The 24574-nt window shown below is 46.9% G+C and overlaps 1 protein-coding gene across 1 annotated transcript in view; it reads left to right on the plus strand.

Moving 5' to 3' along the window:
- BSN (bassoon presynaptic cytomatrix protein) overlaps positions 1–17965 on the plus strand; it is a 384008-nt gene extending 366043 nt beyond the window's left edge. Inside the window, exons 11-12 of the mRNA XM_077277246.1 lie at positions 10888–10960; positions 15002–17965. The gene's annotated coding sequence lies outside the window, so the exon portion shown is untranslated. The remainder of the gene's footprint in view (positions 1–10887; positions 10961–15001) is intronic.
- The last annotated feature ends 6609 nt before the right edge of the window (positions 17966–24574 follow it).

The raw sequence follows: 24574 nt of genomic DNA on the forward strand, positions 1-24574 counted from the left end.
TTGAGGGGGCTAGACATCAGGTGGTGGTATTGACCGATCACAAGAATTTGATTTATCTTGAGTCTGCCAGGCGCCTGAATCCTAGACAGGCGCGCTGGTCGTTGTTTTTCTCTCGGTTTAATTTTGTGGTCTCATACTTACCAGGTTCTAAAAATGTGAAGGCGGATGCCCTTTCTAGGAGTTTTGAGCCTGATTCCCCTGGTGATTCTGAACCTACAGGTATCCTTAAGGATGGGGTGATATTATCTGCTGTTTCCCCAGACCTGCGACGGGCTTTGCAGGAGTTTCAGGCGGATAGACCTGATCGTTGCCCGCCTGGTAGACTGTTTGTTCCTGATGATTGGACCAGTAGAGTCATCTCGGAGGTTCATTCTTCTGTGTTGGCAGGTCATCCCGGGATCTTTGGTACCAGGGATTTGGTGGCTAGGTCCTTCTGGTGGCCTTCCCTGTCTCGAGATGTACGAGTTTTTGTGCAGTCTTGTGATGTTTGTGCTCGGGCCAAACCTTGTTGTTCTCGGGCTAGCGGATTGTTGTTATCTTTGCCTATTCCGAAGAGGCCTTAGACTCACATCTCTATGGATTTTATTTCTGATCTCCCTGTTTCTCAGAAAATGTCTGTCATCTGGGTGGTGTGTGACCGTTTTTCAAAGATGGTTCATTTGGTGCCCTTGCCTAAGTTGCCTTCCTCATCCGAGTTGGTTCCTCTGTTTTTTCAAAATGTGGTTCGCTTGCATGGTATTCCGGAGAATATCGTTTCTGACAGGGGGACCCAGTTCGTGTCTAGATTTTGGCGGGCGTTCTGTGCTAGGATGGGCATTGATTTGTCTTTTTCGTCTGCGTTCCATCCTCAGACTAATGGCCAGACTGAGCGAACTAATCAGACCTTGGAGACTTATTTGAGGTGTTTTGTGTCTGCGGATCAGGATGACTGGGTTGCCTTTTTGCCGTTGGCGGAGTTTGCCCTCAATAATCGGGCTAGTTCTGCCACTTTGGTTTCTCCTTTCTTTTGCAATTCGGGGTTTCATCCTCGTTTTTCTTCCGGTCAGGTGGAGTCTTCGGATTGTCCTGGAGTGGATACTGTGGTGGATAGGTTGCATCGGATTTGGGGACAGGTGGTGGACAATTTGGAGTTGTCCCAGGAGAAGACTCGGCATTTTGCTAACCGCCGTCGTCGTGTTGGTCCTCGTCTTCGTGTTGGGGACTTGGTGTGGTTGTCTTCTCGTTTTGTCCCTATGAGGGTTTCTTCTCCTAAGTTTAAGCCTCGGTTCATCGGCCCGTATAAGATTTTGGAGATTCTTAACCCCGTGTCCTTTCGATTGGACCTCCCAGCATCTTTTTCTATCCATAATGTCTTCCATCGGTCATTATTGCGCAGGTATGAGGTACCGGTTGTGCCTTCCGTTGAGCCTCCCGCTCCGGTGTTGGTTGAGGGTGAATTGGAGTACGTTGTGGAGAAGATCTTGGACTCCCGTGTTTCCAGACGGAAACTTCAGTATCTGGTCAAGTGGAAGGGCTACGGTCAAGAGGATAATTCTTGGGTGACAGCCTCTGATGTTCATGCCTCTGATTTGGTCCGTGCCTTTCATAGGGCTCGTCCTGATCGCCCGGGTGGTTCTTGTGAGGGTTCGGTGCCCCCTCCTTGAGGGGGGGGTACTGTTGTGAGTTTGGTTTTTGGGCTCCCCCGGTGGTCACTGGTGGTACTGGACTTGTGTGCTTCACTTTCTCTGTTCACCTGTTTCCATCAGGATATGGGTGTATCCTACTTAGCCTTGCTGCTCAGTTATTCTAGCGCCGGCCATCAATGTAACCAGAGCCTTTCTGTTGCATGTTCCTGCTTCTAGACTACTATCAGCTAAGTTGGACTCTTAGTCCTAAGTTTGTTTTGCATTTTTGTTCCAGTTCACAGTTATGTTATTTTTCTGTAGCTGGAAGCTCTTGTGGGCCGAAATTGCCACTCCGGTGTCATGAGTTGACACATGAGTCTTAAAGTAATTTCGGGATGGTACTTTAATAGGGTTTTCAGCTGACCGTGAAGTTCCCTATTGTATCTTCTTGCTATCTAGTAAGCGGACCTCGCTTTGCTGAACCTACCTTCATACTGCGTATGTCTTTTCCTCTGAACTCACCGTCAATATATGTGGGGGGCTTCTGTCTCCTTTTTGGGGGAATTTCCCTAGAGGTAAGCCAGGTCTGTCTTTTCCTCTATTAGGGTTAGTTAGTCCTCCGGCTGGCGCTAGGCGTCTAGGGATAAAACGTAGGTACGCCACCCGGCCACTGTTAGTTGTGTGGTAGGTCTAGCTCACGGTCAGCTCGAGATTCCATCACCCAAGAGCTGTTCTGTTATTTATGTTCTCTGACGTTCCCTTGCCATTGGGAACCATGACAGGGACCACTGTTTGGGCACACGTCGGGGCTCGGAAGGGAAGTAGTGACCTTTTAGACTTTGATGGAATGGTCTGCGGGCGTCATGTTACGTTTGGAGAGCCCCTGATGTGCCTAAACATTAGAAACCCCCCACAAGTGACCCCATTTTGTAAACTAGACCCCCCCAAGGATGTGTGGTGAGAACTTTGAACCCCTTAGTGCTTCACAGAAGTTTATAACGCAGAGCCGTGAAAATAAATATTAATAATCATTTTTCTTTCCTCAAAAATTATTTTTTAGTCCGCAATTTTTTATTTTCACAAGGTTAACAGGAGAAATTGGACCCAAAAAGTTGTCCTGTTTGTCCTGAGTACGCTGATACACCATATGTGGGGGGGAACCACTGTTTGGGCGCACATCGGGGCTCGGAATGGAAGTAGTGACGTTTTGGAATGCAGACTTTGATGAAATGGTCTGCAGGCGTCATGCTACATTTGCAGAGCCCCTGATGTGCCTAAACAGTAGAAACCCCCATAAGTGACCCCATTTTGGAAACTAGACCCCCCATGGAATTTATCTAGATGTGTGGTGAGCACTTTCAACCCCCAAGTGCTTCACAGAATTTTATAACACAGAGCCGTGAAAATAAATAATCATTTTTTTCCCCACAAAAATAATTTTTTAGCCCTTAATGTTTTATTTTCCCAAGGGTAACAGGAGAAATTACACCCCCAAAGTTGTTGTGCAATTTTTCCTGATTACACTCATGCCCCATATGTTTGGGTAAACCACTGATTGTGCGCTTGCCGGGGCTTGGAAGGGAGGGAGCACCATTTGACTTTTTGAACTCAAGATTGGGTGGAATCAATAGTGTTGCCATGTCGTGTTTGGAGACCCCCTAATGTGCCTAAACAGTGGAAACCCCTCAATTCTAACTCCAGCACTAACCCCAACACATCCCTAACCCTAATCCCAACCCTAACCCCAACACACCGCTAACCACAACCCTAACCCCAACACACCCCTAACCCTAATCCCAACCCTAACCCCAACACACCCCTAACCACAACCCTAACCCCAACACACACCTAACCCTAATCCCAACCCTAATCATAACCCTAACCACAAGCCTAACCCCGACACACCCCTAAACCTAATCTTAACCCTAATTCCAACCCTAACCCTAATTCCAACCCTAACCCTAAGGCTATGTGCCCACGTTGCGGATTCGTGTGTGGATTTTTCCGCACCGTTTTTGAAAACTCCGCAGGTAAAATGCACTGCGTTTTACCTGCGGATTAACCGCGGATTTCCAGTGTTTTTTGTGCGGATTTCACCTGCGGATTCCTATTGAGGAACAGGTGTAAATCCACACAAAGAATTGACATGCTGCGGAAAATACAACGCAGCGTTTCCTCGCAGTATTTTCCGCACCATGGGCACAGCGGATTTGGTTTTCCATAGGTTTACATTGTACTGTTTACGTGATGGAAAACTGCTGCTAATCCTCAGCGGCCAATGCACTGCGGATCTGCAGCTAAATCAGCACCGTGTGCACATAGCCTAATTCTAACCCTAATTCCAACCCCAACCCTTAGGCTATGTGCACACGTTGCGGATTATGCTGCAGATCCGCAGTGGATCTGCAGCTGCGAGTCCACAGCAGTTTCCCATTAGTTTACAGTACAATGTAAACCTATGGGAAACAGAAAACGCTGTGCCTATGCTGCAGAAACGCTGCGTTGAATTTTCCGCAGCATGTCAATTCTTTGTGCGGAATCCGCAGCGATTTACATCTGCTCCATAATAGAAAACCGCAGGTGTAAAACCGCAGGTGGAATCCGCACAAAATTTGCATAAAAACCACGGTAAATCCGCAGGTAAGACGCAGTGTCTTTTACCTGCGGATTTCTAAAATCCGCTGCGGAAAAATCTGCAGAGGTCCATTCTACGTGTGCGCATAGCCTAACTCTAATTCTATCCCTAACCCTAATTCTAACCCTAATTCTAACACTAACCCTAGTGGAAAAATAAAAATAAAAATATTTTCTTTATTTCATTATTTTTCCTACCTATGGGGGTGATAAAGAGGGGGGTTTATTTAAATTTTTTTTATTTTGATCACTGTGATAGAGTCTATCACAGTGATCAAAATGTACCTTGAATGGATGAATGAACCTGCCGGCCGGCAGATTCGGTGGGCGCACTGCGCATGCGCCCGCCATTTTGGAAGATGGCGGCACCCATGAGAGAAGACAGACGGACGGACATCGGGAGGGACACTGGGACTCGGGAGGTACGGGGGGTGAAATCAGACCGCAAGGGGAGCGGAGGGGAGGACGGAGGGGAGAGGAGGGCAGCGGAGGACAGGACGAAGGGGAGGAAACACTGACGGCTGCGGCAGATCACCGCTGTCAGTCGGTGGCCGGGGCAGATCGCGGTCTCCAGCTGTGGCCGATGGTTTTGCAGCATCGGCCATGGCTGGATTGTAATATTTCACCAAGTTTCATTGGGAAAATATTACGATTGCTCTGATTGACTGTTTCACTTTCAACAGCCAATCAGAGCGATCGTAGCCACGGGGGGGGGGGGGGGGGGCTGGGGGCAAATATACCCCCCCGGGCTCAAGTACAACTCCTGTACCTGGAGGTCTGGTGAAATTTCAGTTAACCCTTTCACCCGACCTGCAGGAACGCAATCCGACCATGGCACCACATAGGCGTCACAGGTCGGATTGGCACCGACTTTCATGACGCCTACGTAGCGTCATAGGTCGGGAAGGGGTTAAAAAAGACAAGTGAAAAATGGATCAAGTTCAGAGAAGAGCTACCAGGATGGTGAGCAGACTGCAAAGTGTATCCTAAAAGGAACGGTTACAGGATCTGGGAATGTTTAGCTGCAAAAAGGAAGGCTAAGAGGAGACTTAATAGCTTACTTTTGGAGATTAGGCACCAATTCAATCAGCTTAAAAATGTTTTGTTATGTGAAACTCACTCTAAGATTAAATTCCCGGGACCCCTTCAGGGTGGTGCGCGCACTGAGAATTTTTGGTTTAATACAAAGACAGCAAGAAATGAAGCACTCACCCGGTTCTTAGAGATTAATTTCTTTAAACCATGATTAGGATAATATCAACATCATACTGAAGTGCAGGTGGCAGGGACGTGAGCAGGTAAGAAAGCCTGACGGACTATGGCTTTCTATATGGACCTGTAGAAGCGCATGAATAGCTCGAAACGGTCGTAGTCCACCAGGCTTTCTTACCTGCTCACTCCCCCTGCCAAAGAAATTCATCACTAAGGACCAGGTGAGTGCTCCACTTCTTGCTTTATTATAGACGTAATAGCCGTCTACAAATATCTGAAGTGCCGTCACAGTGTAGAGGGATCATCATTGTTCTCATTTGCACATGGAAACACGAGAAGCAATGGGATGAAACTGAAAGGGAGAAGATACAGATTAGATATTCGAAAAAAAAAAATTTGACAGTGAGGGCGATCAATGAGTGAAACAGGCGGCCACGAGAGGTGGAGAGTTCTCCTTCAATGGAAGTCTTCAAACAGAGGCTGGACCGACATCTGTCTGAGATGGTTTAGTGAATCTTGCATTGAGCGGGGGGATAGACACGATGAGCCTTGGACTGTGAATGGGACATGGACTATGTACGGACCATGTAATGTGTATGAGTTATGGACTGTGTATGGACCATGGATTGTTTATGGACCATGTACTGTGTATTTACCTTGTTCTGTGTATCAACCATGTACAGTGTACGGATCATGTACAGTGGGTACAGAGAGTATTCAGACCCCTTTACATTTTTCACTCTTTGTTTCATTGCAGCCATTTGGTAAATTCAGTAAAGTTCATTTTTCCTCATTAATGTCCACTCTGCACCCCATCTTGGCTGAAAAAAAGCAAAAATGTAGAAATTTTTGCAAATTTATTAAGAAATAAAAACTGAAATCTCACATGGCCATAAGTCTTCAGCCCCTTTGCTCAGTATTGGGTAGAAGCCCCTTTTGATCTAGTACAGCCATGAGTCTTCTTGGGAATGATACAAGTTTTTCACCCCTGGATTTGGGGATCCTCGGCCATGCTTCCTTGCAGATCCTCTCCAGTTCCGTCAGGTTGGATGGTGAACGTTGGTGGACGCCATTTTCAGGTCTCTCCAGAGATGCTCCATTGGGTTTAGGCCAGGGCTCTGGCTGGGCCGGTCAAGAATGGTCACAGAGTTGTTCTGAAGCCGCTCCTTTGTTATTTTAGCTGTGTGCTTAGGGTCATTGTCCTGTTGGAAGGTGAACCTTCGGCCAAGTCTGACTGTATTCATGTTTCCTTCAATGACAACCAGTCATCCTGTCCCTGCAGCTAAAAAACACCCCCATAGCATGATGCTGCCACCACCATGTTTCACTGTGGGGATTGTATTGGGCAGGTGATGAGCAGTGCCTGGTTTTCTCCACACATACCGCTTAGAATTATCACCAAAAAGGTCTATCTTCATCTCATCAGAGCAGATAATCTTATTTCTCCTAGTCTGGGAGTCCTTCATGTGTTTTTAGCAAACTCTATGCGGTTTTCATATGTCTTGCACTGAGGAGAGGCTTCCGTCAGGCAACTCTGCCATAAAGGCCTGACTGGTGGAGGCTGCAGTGATAGTTGACTTTGTAGAACTTTCTCCCATCTTACCTCCTTCATCTCTGGAGCTCAGCCACAGTGATCTTGGGGTTCTTCTTTACCTCTCTCACCAAGGCTCTTCTCCCACAATTGCTCAGATTGGCTGGATGGCCAGATCTAGGAAGACTTCTGGTGGTCCCAAACTTCTTCCATTTAAGGATTATTGTGACGCCCCAGGGTCCTGGTTGTTACAGTGGCATTGCTTTCCTCACGGGGAGAGTGATATCACGCTTGGAAGCAATGAAGGATTCCTTTTGACAGGAAATCAGCACATACAACACCATTCTGACTCCAGGCCAGAGGGGGGAGCTCTACACCTGACTTCAGGGGGGAGCTGCTCTCTCTGGTCAGGAGGAGGAGTCAGTTGCTAGGCAGTTGGGAAGAGTTGACAGTTGGTGCCAGACAGCAGACGGGAGCAGAAGGACGAGTGAGGGGCCGTGTAGCCTGAAAAGCTGTAGCTCCTAGATGGTGAGATACAGAAGAAAAAAGAGCTAACATGCCGGAGAGTGAAGCACAGGAGAGTGACAACAAGGGAGAATAGCAGCGACTGGGCTACCTCCCTGACAGAGCGCAGATACCGGTAACCGGAAGGGTACGTTCACACAGGACTTTTTTGCTGCGTATTTTTGCTGCGTTTTTTTATGCTAATTTTCAGCTGCTTTTTACAGTACCAGCAAAGCCTATGAGATTTCAGAAATCTCATGCACACACATTGGGTTTTTGTTTGATCAGTATTTTCTGCTTTGCTGCGTTTTTTGGACATAGGGCATGTCACTTCTTTCAGTGTTTTTGCTGCGTTTTTGCAGCGTTTTTTCACCCATTGACTTGAATGGGTGATGGAAAAAACGCTGCAAAAACGCATGTAGCATTATTTGCTGCGTTTTTTTGTGCAGAAAAATCATGGCCAGCAGGAAGGGATCTCACAGCCAAGAGCTTAGGGATGTGGTTAGTGAGGTGTGAAGAGCCATTGTGAGCCATTGTGAGGTGTGAAGAGCCATTGTGAGGTGTCCTGTCACAAAAAACGCATCTATTATAAGCAGCTGAAAATTGACATAAAAAACGCAGCAAAAATGCGCAGCAAAAAAGTCCTGTGTGAACTTACCCAAAAAACGCACCAAATACGCACCAAAAAAACGCACCTAAATTAGCATAAAAATACGCAGCAAAAATACGCAGCAAAAAAGTCCTGTGTGAACTTACCCTAAGACTGAGGTTGTGTCATACTCTAGGAGGCACAGCAGCAACCGGTAGGACAGCAAGACTACATGTAACTTGTCTGCCCTAACACCCAGGAGACACGGTGACACATAGAGCCCGGGTCATGATAGAGACACTGTAAAAAGGCTAGAGTCACTTGTCATATGGGTTTGAGTCCTACGTAAAGGGGGACAGAGAGAACTGAGAGGACCTTGCCAGAAGCCTTAGGCAGTAAGGGACTACAATACCACCACGCTAAAAGGAAGGCTTTTAACTCCACCTGGTTAAAGGGGACTCTGAACTCGCTTCCAAGCCGGCCGGACCCTGCCTGTACCTGTGATCTGGTGCCCTGGACTGGGGCTGCCTGTTACCATCAGTAAACCAGGTAAAGAGACTGCAAACCTTTGTCCTCCATTCTTTATCGCACCACTCACCCTCTTCATCTACTACACCGGGAGCCCTGGGGACCCAGCTTCACCTGTGGAAAGCAACACCATCCCAGCTGCCATAACATCACCCCAGTGGACCCCTTAAAGCAGCGTCGGTCATCCCTGACCAAATACCACAGGTGGCGTCACAAACTCTTATTATCTCACAAATCCCTTTAAAGACCTTCCCTTTTACATGGGCGCCTAGGGCCACAGACCGGGTTGCTGCCGCTGTGACACATCCCTTTAATTGCGACTGGACCCGGTACCGAGTACCCCACGGCCCTGGCGGCCGTTACATTTTGGAGGTCACTGTGCTCTTAGGAACCTTGAGAACTGCAGACATTCTGTTGTAGCTTTGGCCAGATCTGTGCCACAATTCTGTCTCTGAGCTCCTTGGCCAGTTCCTTTGATCTCATGATTCTCATTTGGTCTGACATGCACTGTGAGCTGTGGGGTCTTATATAGACAAGTGTGCGCCTTTCCTAATCAAGTCCTATCAGTGTAATTACACACAGCTGGCCTCCAATGAAGGAGTAGAACCATCTCAAGGAGGATCACAAGGAAGTGGACAGCATGTGACGTACATATGAGCGTCTGAGCAAAGGGTCTGAAGACTTATGACCATGTGAGATTTCAGTTTTTCTTTTTTAATAAATTTCTACATTTCTATTTTTTTTAGTCAAGATGGGGTGCAGAGTGTACATTAATGAGAAAAAAATGACCTTTTTGGAATTTACCAAATGCCTGCAGTGAAACAAAGAGTGAAAAATTTAAAGGGGTCTGAAAACTTTCCGTACCCACTTTAGTTTGTATTTAACTACTGGCTATGGACCATGCACTGTGTATTTATCGTGTTCTGTATATCGACCATGTACAGTGTATGGATCATGTACTTTGTATTTGCCTTGCACTGTGTATGAATCATGAACTGTATATGGACCATGTACTGTTTATTTACCATGTTCCGTGCCTCGACCATGTACTGTGAACGGACCATGTACTGGGTTTGGACCATGTACTTTGTATTTGCCACGTTCTGTGCATCGACCATGTACTGGGTTTGGACCATGTACTGTTTATTTACCATGTTCCGTGCCTCGACCATGTACTGTGAACGGACCATGTACTGGGTTTGGACCATGTACTGTGTATTTGCCACGTTCTGTGCATCGACCATGTACTGGGTTTGGACCATGTACTGGGTGTTTGCCATGTTCTGTGCCTCGACCATGTACTGTAAACGGACCATGTACTGGGTTTGGACCATGTACTGGGTGTTTGCCATGTTCTGTGCCTCGACCATGTACTGTGAACGGACCATGTACTGGGTTTGGACCATGTACTGTGTATTTGCCACATTCTGTGCATCGACCATGTACTGGGTTTGGACCATGTACTGGGTGTTTGCCATGTTCTGTGCCTCGACCATGTACTGTGAACGGACCATGTACTGGGTTTGGACCATGTACTGTGTATTTGCCACGTTCTGTGCATCGACCATGTACTGGGTTTGGACCATGTACTGGGTATTTGCCATGTTCTGTGCCTCGACCATGTACTGTGAACGGACCATGTACTGGGTTTGGACCATGTACTGTGTATTTGCCACGTTCTGTGCATCGACCATGTACTGGGTTTGGACCATGTACTGTTTATTTACCATGTTCCGTGCCTCGACCATGTACTGTGAACGGACCATGTACTGGGTTTGGACCATGTACTGTGTATTTGCCACGTTCTGTGCATCGACCATGTACTGGGTTTGGACCATGTACTGGGTATTTGCCATGTTCTGTGCCTCGACCATGTACTGTGAACGGACCATGTACTGGGTTTGGACCATGTACTGTGTATTTGCCACGTTCTGTGCATCGACCATGTACTGGGTTTGGACCATGTACTGTTTATTTACCATGTTCCGTGCCTCGACCATGTACTGTGAACGGACCATGTACTGGGTTTGGACCATGTACTGTGTATTTGCCACGTTCTGTGCATCGACCATGTACTGGGTTTGGACCATGTACTGGGTGTTTGCCATGTTCTGTGCCTCGACCATGTACTGTAAACGGACCATGTACTGGGTTTGGACCATGTACTGTTTATTTACCATGTTCTGTGCCTCGACCGTGTGCTGTTTTTTTTACCATGTACTGTGTATTATTTTTTCCCTATTCACTGTCTAGGTGTGACCTTGTTCTTCTTCTTTCTGACACAGGGTGGAGATCTGAAAGGATGTTATGAAGAAATCTGAAATAAATTATCCGCCGCACTGGACTCTGGGTATAGAAGTGAGCATCTTCACCTGAAACGTGTTCACATGATGCAGACACCAGGGACACATGTTACAATGGCATCTTTCCTGTCCCAGAAAACATTTTTTTAAACATAAACTTTATTTAAATTTTTGTTACATAAATAAAAAATTCTAATACTAAAGCATCCTCAGTTTACAAAGCCAACAACCATCACTTCCAGGGCCAGGAAATAAGAAGAAAATGTACCATTTCTACATTGTATCACGCACTAATCTGTAGTGTGTGTTGTGTATGCAGTATTTGCCCATGTCCTGTGTATTTCATGGTCCTGTGAATCCCCTGTCCTGTGTATTTCATGGTCCCGTGTCCTGTGAATCCCCTGTCCTGTGTATTTCATGGTCCCGTGTCCTGTGAATCCCCTGTCCTGTGTATTTCATGGTCCCGTGTCCTGTGAATCCCCTGTCCTGTGTATTTCATGGTCCTGTGAATCTCCTGTCCTGTGTATTTCATGGTCCCGTGTCCTGTGAATCCCCTGTCCTGTGTATTTCATGGTCCCGTATCCTGTGAATCCCCTGTCCTGTGTATTTCATGGTCCTGTGAATCCCCTGTCCTGTGTATTTCATGGTCCTGTATCCTGTGAATCCCCTGTCCTGTGTATTTCATGGTCCCGTGTCCTGTGAATCCCCTGTCCTGTGTATTTCATGGTCCCGTATCCTGTGAATCCCCTGTCCTGTGTATTTCATGGTCCCGTGTCCTGTGAATCCCCTGTCCTGTGGATTTCATGGTCCCGTATCCTGTGAATCCCCTGTCCTGTGGATTTCATGGTCCCGTATCCTGTGAATCCTCTGTCCTGTGTATTTCATGGTCCCGTGTCCTGTGAATCCCCTGTCCTGTGTATTTCATGGTCCCGTATCCTGTGAATCCCCTGTCCTGTGTATTTCATGGTCCCGTATCCTGTGAATCCCGTCCCGTGTATTTCATGGTCCCGTGAATCCCCCGTCCCGTGTATTTCATGGTCCCGTATCCTGTGAATCCCCTGTCCTGTGTATTTTATGGTCCCGTGTCCTGTGAATCCCGTCCTGTGTATTTCATGGTCCCGTATCCTGTGAATCCCCTGTCCTGTGGATTTCATGGTCCCGTATCCTGTGAATCCCCTGTCCTGTGTATTTCATGGTCCCGTATCCTGTGAATCCCCTGTCCTGTGTATTTCATGGTCCCGTGTCCTGTGAATCCCGTCCTGTGTATTTCATGGTCCCGTATCCTGTGAATCCCCTGTCCTGTGGATTTCATGGTCCCGTATCCTGTGAATCCCCTGTCCTGTGGATTTCATGGTCCCGTATCCTGTGAATCCCCTGTCCTGTGTATTTCATGGTCCCGTATCCTGTGAATCCCCTGTCCTGTGTATTTCATGGTCCCGTATCCTGTGAATCCCCTGTCCCGTGTCCTGTGAATCCCCCGTCCTGTGTATTTCATGGTCCTGTATCCTGTGAATCCCGTCCCGTGTATTTCATGGTCCCGTGAATCCCCCGTCCCGTGTATTTCATGGTCCCGTATCCTGTGAATCCCCTGTCCTGTGTATTTCATGGTCCCGTGTCCTGTGAATCCCGTCCTGTGTATTTCATGGTCCCATATCCTGTGAATCCCCTGTCCTGTGGATTTCATGGTCCCATATCCTGTGAATCCCCTGTCCTGTGTATTTCATGGTCCTGTGAATCCCCTGTCCTGTGTATTTCATGGCCCCGTATCCTGTGAATCCCCTGTCCTGTGTATTTCATGGTCCCGTATCCTGTGAATCCCCTGTCCTGTGGATTTCATGGTCCCGTATCCTGTGAATCCCCTGTCCTGTGTATTTCATGGTCCCGTATCCTGTGAATCCTCTGTCCCATGTATTTCATGGTCCCGTGTCCTGTGAATCCCCCGTCCTGTGTATTTCATGGTCCTGTATCCTGTGAATCCCCTGTCCTGTGTATTTCATGGTCCCGTGTCCTGTGAATCCCCTGTCCTGTGTATTTCATGGTCCTGTGAATCCCCTGTCCTTTGTATTTCATGGTCCCGTATCCTGTGAATCCCCTGTCCTGTGTATTTCATGGTCCTGTGAATCCCCTGTCCTGTGTATTTCATGGCCCCGTATCCTGTGAATCCCCTGTCCTGTGTATTTCATGGTCCCGTATCCTGTGAATCCCCTGTCCTGTGGATTTCATGGTCCCGTATCCTGTGAATCCTCTGTCCTGTGTATTTCATGGTCCCGTGTCCTGTGAATCCCCTGTCCTGTGTATTTCATGGTCCCGTATCCTGTGAATCCCCTGTCCTGTGTATTTCATGGTCCCGTATCCTGTGAATCCCGTCCCGTGTATTTCATGGTCCCGTGAATCCACCATCCCATGTATTTCATGGTCCTGTATCCTGTGAATCCCCTGTCCTGTGGATTTCATGGTCCCGTGTCCTGTGAATCCCGTCCTGTGTATTTCATGGTCCCGTATCCTGTGAATCCCCTGTCCTGTGGATTTCATGGTCCCGTATCCTGTGAATCCCCTGTCCTGTGTATTTCATGGTCCCGTATCCTGTGAATCCCCTGTCCTGTGTATTTCATGGTCCCGTATCCTGTGAATCCCCTGTCCCGTGTATTTCATGGTCCCGTGTCCTGTGAATCCCCCGTCCTGTGTATTTCATGGTCCTGTATCCTGTGAATCCCGTCCCGTGTATTTCATGGTCCCGTGAATCCCCCGTCCCGTGTATTTCATGGTCCCGTATCCTGTGAATCCCCTGTCCTGTGTATTTCATGGTCCCGTGTCCTGTGAATCCCGTCCTGTGTATTTCATGGTCCCGTATCCTGTGAATCCCCTGTCCTGTGTATTTCATGGTCCCGTGTCCTGTGAATCCCCTGTCCTGTGTATTTCATGGTCCCGTATCCTGTGAATCCTCTGTCCTGTGTATTTCATGGTCCAGTATCCTGTGACTCCTCTGTCCTGTGTATTTCATGGTCCCGTGTCCTTTGAATCCCCTGTCCTGTGTATTTCATGGTCCCGTTTCCTGTGAATCCCCTGTCCTGTGTATTTCATGGTCCCGTGTCCTGTGAATCTCTTGTCCTGTGAATCCCCTGTCCTGTGTATTTCATGGCCCCGTGTCCTGTGAATCCTGACCCGTGTATTTCATGGTCCCGTTTCCTGTGAATCCCCTGTCCTGTGTATTTCATGGTCCCGTGTCCTGTGAATCTCTTGTCCTGTGTATTTCATGGTCCCATGTCCTGTGAATCCCCTGTCCTGTGTATTTCATGGCCCCGTGTCCTGTGAATCCTGTCCCGTGTATTTCATGGTCCCATTTCCTGTGAATCCCCTGTCCTGTGTATTTCATGGTCCCGTATCCTGTGAATCCCCTGTCCTGTGTATTTCATGGCCCCGTGTCCTGTGAATCCCCTGTCCCGTGTATTTCATGGTCCCGTTTCCTGTGAATCCCCTGTCCTGTGTATTTCATGGTCCCGTTTCCTGTGAATCCTCTGTCCTGTGTATTTCATGGTCCTGTGTCCTGTGAATCTCTTGTCCTGTGTATTTCATGGTCCCATGTCCTGTGAATCCCCTGTCCTGTGTATTTCATGGTCCCGTGTCCTGTGAATCCCGTCCTGTGTATTTCATGGTCCCGTATCCTGTGAATCCCCTGTCCTGTGTATTTCATGGCCCCGTGTCCTGTGAATCCTCTGTCCTGTGTATTTCATGGTCCCGTTTCCTGTGAATCCTCTGTCCTGTGTATTTCATGGTCCCGTGTCCTGTGAATCCCCTGTCCTGTGTATTTCATGGCCCCGTGTCCTGTGAATCCCGTCCCGTGTATTTCATGGTCCCGTTTCCTGTGAATCCCCTGTCCTGTGTATTTCATGGTCCCGTGTCTTGTTCATCTCATGATCCCATGTCCTGTGTATTCCATGATCCTGTGGGTCCCTTGATTGTCTCTGGACATCCTAAACACATGGAAAAATGTGGCTTATTATAAAGTAGGACAGTGCCACCGCCCGTGTTTGCCAAGTTTGTCAGCATAGTTTTCTCACTTTCCATGCTGACACAATTAACTCTTTGTGTCTTCCAGTCTTGCAGGGGATATGGATATCCATGTCGTGGAGCTGCTGACCCACCTGAGTGACGGGCAGGGTTCAAATACAGATAATGCCACAAAGAACAACCCCGGAGATAAGGGGCCTCTGGGGCCAGTGGTCCGGACTTCTCGGGCGGGGCGTGTCCTCTATTCTCTGTGCTAGATCTTAGACTCAGAGTCCAGTATTTCTTTGTGTGCCACCAAGATAAGAGTCCCAGATTTCTTTTTGTGCTCCCGAGATCAGAGTCTTGGATTTCTTTGTGTGACACCGAGATCAGAGCCTTGGATTTCTTTGTCTGCTCCCGAGATCTCCGCCCTGGAGCTGTGATTATAGGGCTTGGAGTGACAAGCTCCACTTTGTGACACCATTCCATCTCAGACGTGGTATTCTGCGCTCCTGCTCCGTCAGAGGGAGAGGATTGTGAAATACCAAGAGGAGACGTGAGGACCGGTCACTGTTCACCTACTGAAGAATGAGGCCATAGGACTGAGAGGCAGCGCGCTGATTGGCCGCTTCCTACAAGAATAAATGGCGACCAGTCATAGCTGCCACTGATCAGTAAGCCATCAATGAGCCGTTCCAATGGCGGTTTCCACATCTGTCGTGTTTTTTCTCTGTTGGGTCCCGCAGTCTTAACATCTCGCTTTGGTTTTGTCACACACCACAATTATAATTTATTGCGCTTCATTCTCATGGTTTTAATAATTGGTTTCTCACATTGGGATTCTCTAGAAGCAATAGAGAGCAGTCAAAGAGCACAAGATGGCGGGAGCGCGTCCTCCCGTTTCTCTCCTAAAGACAAATAAACTGTGCACTTCAAGTCCTAAGCCATCTCCAGCGGGCATGCTCAAAGACAGTCTGTCCAGCCGCATGCGCCATCCCCACCCAACCCGCTCCAGTATTGTACCGTAGCGCCCATGTCTGCGTACTGTGAAGCGCTCCCTGTCCTGTTGAGCATGCTCAGAGCTGACGCTGGTCTGTCCATCTGCGCTTCCATTCATCCTATGATCAAGTCTAATTGTCTATGCAACAGGTCTGGGGGGAGGGTGGTTGGTGGTCTCCATAGTTATCAGCAGTTAATGTTATGCTGTAGGTGGGTTTCTGTGTGACCCCACATTGCTCTGTTTATAGCCCTGTGTGTATGATGTTAGTGGCATGTTTGACTCCAATAAGGATTTTGCCAAAGGCTAGTAGCCATATAGCCTGTGCGACTTGTGTCTTGTCCCGATGCATGGCTCGCGGCTCTGTACTGTGCATGCTTTCATCTCATCTTAGTGATTGCCCCCGCATCTCTCCATGTGTCCGTACTCTAGAATTACCCCCATATGCCAATGTGTGCACTTGTGATTGAAGGTGGTCAGAGAACAAAGACTAATGGGGTCAAAGGTCCAAAGTGCGCGACAGCCACTGACATGACGAGTGCTGGCAGGACAGCCACCAACAGCATGAGTGCTGACAGGATGACCGCCAACAGCACGAGCACTGACATGAACAAGGGTCGATTGGTTGTGGACCAGACATGTTTGGAGACCACATAATTAAATCATTGCACTCACCCTGGAAGATTCTAGAAAGTTCTTGTAATATTGCTATGACCAGCAGAATGGGGCTGCAAAAAGGAATCATCACCATGAAGAATGCTGTATGCTGGGAGTAGCAGTCATAACATCCTGCAGACGGGTCTCCAGGGAAGAGTTCGTCCCACCATTCATATGACAGATGGACGCCAGCGCCGTTGTTCCTGCCATGAATGTAGAATATGATGGGGCATTAGTGAGAGCCACCCATGGAGCTCTGTTGGCTCCATCCACCTCAGACTTTGCTGTGGTCTCCAGGGTTTGCCCTTGGCAGGTGGATATTGGGGTGGGAATAATGTGTGGGGTGCACTCAGAAGCTCATGTCTTGATCAGCTTAGTTGTGGGAGCAGTTGTCGGTGATGTGGTCACTGCTCTTCCTCAGGATACACTGTATATATATATTTCTGTACAGCATGTAAATGTCCTCGTATTAAAAAATGATGGAAAAATTACAGAAAAAAGCAAATGAATTGTAAGGTTATGAGCAGCTGTCATGATGATGCCTGCAGTCCACCCGCATTGGTGAGGTAGGGCCTACCGGTCAGTGAGCTCATGCCCCCCAAACCATCTAACACAGAGGAGCTCCATCCTCAACTCGATTCATCCCAGTAAGGCCATGTCCTCCAATCCACCTGCCACGTGGATGCCATTCCTACCATAACATTCACCCTGGTGAAGTCTCTCTCTCCAGTCCATTCACCATAGCAAGGCCACATCCTCCAGTCTATTCTTCGAGGTGAAACCACATCCTCAAGTCTTCCCAACCTGAGGTGAGGCTACACTCTCCAGTGCATTCACCCCAGGAGGCCACATTCTGCAGTCCATTCACCCCGGGAGGCCACATCCTCCAGTTCATTCAGCCCAGGAGGCCACATCCATCATATTATCCACCCTGGTAGGCCACATCCTCCAGTCTGATCTCCGAGGTGAGGCCACACTCTCCAGTGCATTCACCTTGGGAGGCCGCACACTCTAGTCCACCCATCACGCTCGTGCTTTCATTTGTATATAAAGAGATTGAAATCCTGTTGACAGAGATGACGTGACATCATGGCCGACAGCGGCTCCGAGCGATAACTAGGACTCGGCTTCTGGGTCGTACCTATCCTCTGCAGCGATTCTCACCGTTGATTTGTTTGGGGGGTGTCTTGTTGGGGGGAGGGGTCAGAAGATGACAGAAAAGTTCTTATGTAAAATATGAAATTCTATTTAAAGTATAAAAGTGGTGCAAAATGCAATGACCTGACCCTGTATATGAATGATGTGTCCTCCTGTCCGGCTGTGCCCCTAATATCGCTGTGTCACATCCTTGTCGTTATCAGTAATCAGTTGACCCCTTACAAGATATTGTCACCGCAGAATAAAATGAACTTGATATGAGCATCTCGTCTCCAGGTCTCATCATTGTTGTCAGGGGATTCACACTAATGTCTATGGAGAGAGCATCGGGGGAGATCAAATCTACAGAGAGCTGTAACGAAGTTGTCAAGTGACAAATGTAGGGTCCCACGCTGACGAATTTACACAATGTAAGAACCTAATGAGGCAAATTCAGCAGACGCCATTCAACAGAGTGGGCTTCACTCCAACATGGAAAACCCAAGGGTCCTGTGTGTGGGTGGCTGTTTTTATCAGAAGTTTGCACCTGTGCTGCCCCTGCCTGTATAGTGGGGGCCTGCTGCATCCTCCTAGTGCATTTATCATCTGATAGGTTTTGGTAAGGCTGTTTCCTTTTGGTATGTTTTTCTTAATTTTTCTATGTTAGCAGTTTTTGAAATTAGTGTTAGGACTCGCAAGTATAAGGATCCTTGACCTTGGGTAGCGAGCTTATCTATTTTGGACAAAATATCAACCAATACCTTATTTAGGCTGGTTTCACATTAGTGTTTGTGTGTGCAGTGTAGGCCTGCGCATAGATCTGCATGCGTCTTGCGTATCATCAATAGGCTGTAAGAGGGACACGTTTGCATCACACATACCTGTGTGACTGGCGTTCTACTTAAGCCTCATTTATGTGCATTTTTTCTACTAGGCAGCCAACCCCTCCATTATTTGGTAGGTGTGTGGGTGGCTGTTTCTATCAGTATGCACCTGTGCTGCCCCTGCATTTATAGTGGGGGCCTGCTGCATCCTGCTAGTGCATTTATAATCTGAAAGATGTTGGGTGAGGCTGTTTCCTTATGGTATGTTTTTCTTAATTTTTCTATGTTAGCTGTTTTTGATCACTGTATTACCTGTTCACTGACACTATATACAGAGCTCCTGTGTATAATATCACTGGTGATACCTGTATTACCTGTACAATATACTATATATATATATAGCTTCTGTGTATATCACTGATCACTGTATTACCTGTATACTGACACTATATACTGAGGTCCTGTGTATAATGTCACTGGTGATCACTGTATTACCTGTATACTGACACTGTATACAGAGCTCCTGTGTATAGTGTAACTGGTGATCATTGTATTACCTGTACACTGACACATTATATAGAGCTCCTGTGTATAATGTCACTGGTGATCACTGTATTACCTGTACACTATATACAGAGCTCCTGTGTATAATGTCACTGGTGATCACTGTATTACCTGTACACTATATACAGAGCTCCTGTGTATAATGTCACTGGTGATCACAGTATTACCTGTACACTGACACTGTATACAGAGCTCCTGTGTATAATGTCACTGGTGATCACTGTATTACCTGTACACTATACACTATATACAGAGCTCCTGTGTATAATGTCACTGGTGATCACTGTATTACCTGTATACTGACACTGTATACAGAGCTCCTGTGTATAATGTCACTGGTGATCACTGTATTACCTGTATACTGACACTGTATACAGAGCTCCTGTGTATAATGTCACTGGTGATCACTGTATTACCTGTATACTGACACTGTATACAGAGCTCCTGTGTATAATGTCACCGGTGATCACTGTATTACCTGTACACTGACACTATATACAGAGCTCCTGTAAATAATGTCACCGGTAATCACTGTATTACCTGTACACTGACACTATATACAGAGCTCCTGTGTATAATGTCACTGGTGATCACTGTATTACCTGTACGCTGACACTATATACAGAGCTCCTGTAAATAATGTCACCGGTAATCACTGTATTATCTGTACACTATACAATATATACAGAGCTCCTGTGTATAATGTCACTGGTGATCACTGTATTACCTGTACACTGACACTGTATACAGAGCTCCTGTGTATAATGTCACTGGTGATCACTGTATTACCTGTATACTATACACTATATACTGAGTTCCTGTGTATGTCACTGGTAACCACTGTATTACCTGTACACTATTGTTATGGCTGGACCTGGTGGTTAGGAGCACCGGGAATGACCTGATAGTCAAAACTGCAAAATAGAGCGAGCTCTGGGAAGTGGGAGCTCTGCTGACCGCAGCCCTAATCTATTATCACACACACTAGAATTAGCCGTGGATCGTACCTGACTCTGCCTAGACGACTCTTCACAGCCTGAGAGGTAACTACTCCTAAAGAGAAATATAGCCTCAACTTGCCTCAGAGAAGTTCCCCAAAGGAAAAGAGCAGCCCCCCACATATATTGACTGTGAGTTAAGAGGAAGGCACAAACACAGGAATGAGACAGGTTTCAGCAAAGGAGGCCCGACTTACTAAATAGACAGAAGTTAGATAAAGGGATCTTTGCGGTCAGCACAAAAACCTACAAAAAGCCACGCAGAGTGAGCAAGAAACCCCCCGCGCCGACTCACGGCGCGGTAGGTGCCACTCTGCAACCCAGAGCTTCCAGCTAGCGAGACAATATCATGATAGCCAGCTGGACAAAACTTAGCAGGTACTCAGAAATATATTCAGCACACAAATGAACAACAAATGAGCTTAACAGGGACTTAGCTTCTGCTGAAGTAGACAGGTCATCAGGAGATCCAAGTGAGATCTGAACCAGTACAGATACATTGACAACTGGCATCAGGTAACGATCTGAGCAGAGTTAAATAGAGGAACCAGCCCAGTCTTAAACGATGCAGCTGAGGAAGCCACCTCCAGACCAGCAGCTCCACTTTCAGCCACCAGAGGGAACCCACGGACAGAACTCACAGAAATACCATTCCTGACCACAGGAGGGAGCTCGAGAACAGAGTTCACAACACACTATACACAGAGCTCCTGTGTATAATGTCACTGGTGATCACTGTATTACCTGTATACTGACACTATATACAGTGCCTACAAGTAGTATTCAACCCCCTGCAGATTTAGCAGGTTTACACATTTGGAATTAACTTGGCATTGTGACATTTGGACTGTAGATCAGCCTGGAAGTGTGAAATGCACTGCAGCAAAAAGAATGTTATTTCTTTGTTTATTTTTTTTTTAAATTGTGAAAAGTCTTTTCAGAGGGTCATTTATTATTCAACCCCTCAACCCACCAGAATTCTGTTTGGTTCCCCTAAAGTATTAAGAGGTAGTTCAGGCACAAAGAACAATGAGCTTCACATGTTTGGATTAATTATCTCTTTTTCCAGCCTTTTCTGACTATTTAAGACCCTCCCCAAACTTGTGAACAGCACTCATACATGGTCAACATGGGAAAGACAAAGGAGCATTCCAAGGCCATCAGAGACAAGATCGTGGAGGGTCACAAGGCTGGCAAGGGGTACAAAACCCTTTCCAAGGAGTTGGGCCTACCTGACTCCACTGTTGGGAGCATCATCCGGAAGTGGAAGGCTTATGGAACTACTGTTAGCCTTCCACAGCCTGGACAGCCTTTGAAAGTTTCCTCCTGTGCCGAGGCCAGGCTTGTCCGAAGAGTCAAGGCTAACCCAAGGACAACAAGGAAGGAGCTCCGGGAAGATCTCATGGCAGTGGGGACATTGGTTTCAGTCAATACCATAAGTAACGTACTCCACCACAATGGTCTCCGTTCCAGACGAGCCCGTAAGGTACCTTTACTTTCAAAGCGTCATGTCAAGGCTCGTCTACAGTTTGCTCATGATCACTTGGAGGACTCTGAGACTGAATGGTTCAAGGTTCTCTGGTCTGATGAGACCCAGATCGAGATCTTTGGTGCCAACCACACACGTGACGTTTGGAGACTGAATGGCACTGCATACGACCCCAAGAATACCATCCCTACAGTCAAGCATGGTGGTGGCAGCATCATGCTGTGGGGCTGTTTCTCAGCCAAGGGGCCTGGCCATCTGGTCCACATCCATGGGAAGATGGATAGCACGGCCTACCTGGAGATTTTGGCCAAGAACCTCCGCTCCTCATCAAGGATCTTAAGATGGGTCATCATTTCATCTTCCAACAAGACAACGACCCAAAGCACACAGCCAAGAAAACCAAGGCCTGGTTCAAGAGGCAAAAAATCAAGGTGTTGCAGTGGCCTAGTCAGTCTCCTGACCTTAACCCAATTGAAAACTTGTGGAAGGAGCTCAAGATTAAAGTCCACATGAGACACCCAAAGAACCTAGATAACTTGGAGAAGATCTGCATGGAGGAGTGGGCCAAGATAACTCCAGAGACCTGTGCCGGCCTGATCAGGTCTTATAAAAGACGATTATTAGCTGTAATTGCAAACAAAGGTTATTCCACAAAATATTAAACCTAGGGGTTGAATAATAATTGACCCACACTTTTATGTTTAAAATTTATAAAAATTTAACTGAGCAACAAAACTTTTTGGTTTGTAAGATTTATGCATCTGTTAATAAATCCTGCTCTTGTTTGAAGTTTGAAGGCTCTGACTTATTTGCATCTTATTAAACCTGCTAAATCTGCAGGGGGTTGAATACTACTTGTAGGCACTGTATAGAGCTCCTGTGTATAATGTCACTGGTGATCACTGTATTACCTGTATACTGACACTATATATAGAGCTCCTGTGTATGATGTCACTGGTGATCACTGTATTACCTGTTCACTGACACTGTATACAGTGCTCCTGTGTATAATGTCACTGGTGATCACTGTATTACCTGAACACTATAAACTGTATACAGAGCTCCTGTGTATAATGTCACTGGTGATCCCTGCATTACCTGTATACTGACACTATATACAGAGCTTCTGTGTATGTCACTGGTGATCACAGTATTACCTGTATACTGACACTATATACAGAGCTGTGTATGTCACTGGTTATCACTGTATTACCTGTATACTGACACTATATACAGAGCTTCTGTGTATGACACTGGTGATCACAGTATTACCTGTATACTGACACTATATATAGAGCTCCTGTGTATAATGTCACCGGTAATCAATGTATTACCTGTACACTATATACAGAGCTCCTGTGTGTAATGTCACTGGTGATCACTGTATTACCCGTACACTATACAATATATAAAGAGCTGTGTATCATGTCACTGGTGATCACTGTATTACCTGTACACTGACACTATATACAGAGCTAACCCTAACCCCGCACAATATTCTACGCAATGTGTAAGATAGGGGGTGGGTGATGGACGGATCACTGACCTGTCATAAGCCCATATGGATGAATATGTAAGCACAGCACCACATAAAGCCTCTCCCATAGCCCCGCCACGGAGCACCAGAATCTCATTAACTGAAAACAAAGATTCCACAACAACCACAAGACGGATTTCATCACCAGGTATCAGTGTAATCAGTATAACAGCGCCGACCTGACACTGTGCGTAGTCACTGAGCACAATCCTGATCACAGGTATCAGTGTAATCAGTATAATGGTGGCGACCTGACACTGTAGTCACTGAGCACAATCCTGATCACAGGTATCAGTGTAATCAGTATAACGGCACCGACCTGACACTGTAGTCACTGAGCACAATCCTGATCACAGGTATCAGTGTAATCAGTATAACGGCACCAACCTGACACTGTAGTCAGTGAGCACAATCCTGATCACAGGTATCAGTGTAGTCAGTATAACGGCACCGACCTGACACTGTACTCACCAAGCACAATCCTGATCACAGGTATCAGTGTAATCAGTATAACGGCACCAACCTGACACTGTCTGTAGTCACTGAGCTCAATCCTGATCACAGGTATCAGTGTAATCAGTATAACGGCACCGACCTGACACTGTCTGTAGTCACTAAGCACAATCCTGATCACAGGTATCAGTGTAATCAGTATAACGGCACCGACCTGACACTGTCAGTAGTCACTGAGCACAATCCTGATCACAGGTATGTCTAATAAGTATAACGGCACCGACCTGACACTGTCTGTAGTCACTGAGCACAATCCTGATCACAGGTATCAGTGTAATCAGTATAACGACACCGACCTGACACTGTAGTCACTGAGCACAATGCTGATCACAGGTATCAGTGTAATCAGTATAACGGCACCGAACTGACACTGTCTGTAGTCACTGAGCATAATCCTGATCACAGGCATCAGTGTAGTCAGTATAACGGCACCGACCTGACACTGTAGTCACTGAGCACAATCCTGATCACAGGTATCAGTGTAGTCAGTATAATGGCACTGACCTGACACTGTACTCACCAAGCACAATCCTGATCACAGGTATCAGTGTAATCAGTATAACGGCACCAACCTGACACTGTCTGTAGTCACTGAGCACAATCCTGATCACAGGTATCAGTGTAATCAGTATAACGGCACCGACCTGTTACTGTCTGTAGTCACTGAGCACAATCCTGATCACAGGTATCAGTGTAATCAGTATAACGCACCGACCTGACACTGTCTGTAGTCACTGAGCACAATCCTGATCACAGGTGTCAGTGTAGTCAGTATAACGGCACCGACCTGACACTGTCTGTAGTCACTGAGCACAATCCTGATCACAGGTATCAGTGTAATCAGTATAACGGCACCAACCTGACACTGTCTGTAGTCACTGAGTACAATCCTGATCACAGGTATCAGTGTAATCAGTATAACGGCACCGACGTGACACTGTCTGTAGTCACTGAGCACAACGCTGA

Source organism: Ranitomeya variabilis, chromosome 8, assembly GCF_051348905.1.
Source record: "Ranitomeya variabilis isolate aRanVar5 chromosome 8, aRanVar5.hap1, whole genome shotgun sequence".
In the NCBI taxonomy this organism is placed as follows: Eukaryota; Metazoa; Chordata; class Amphibia; order Anura; family Dendrobatidae; genus Ranitomeya; species Ranitomeya variabilis.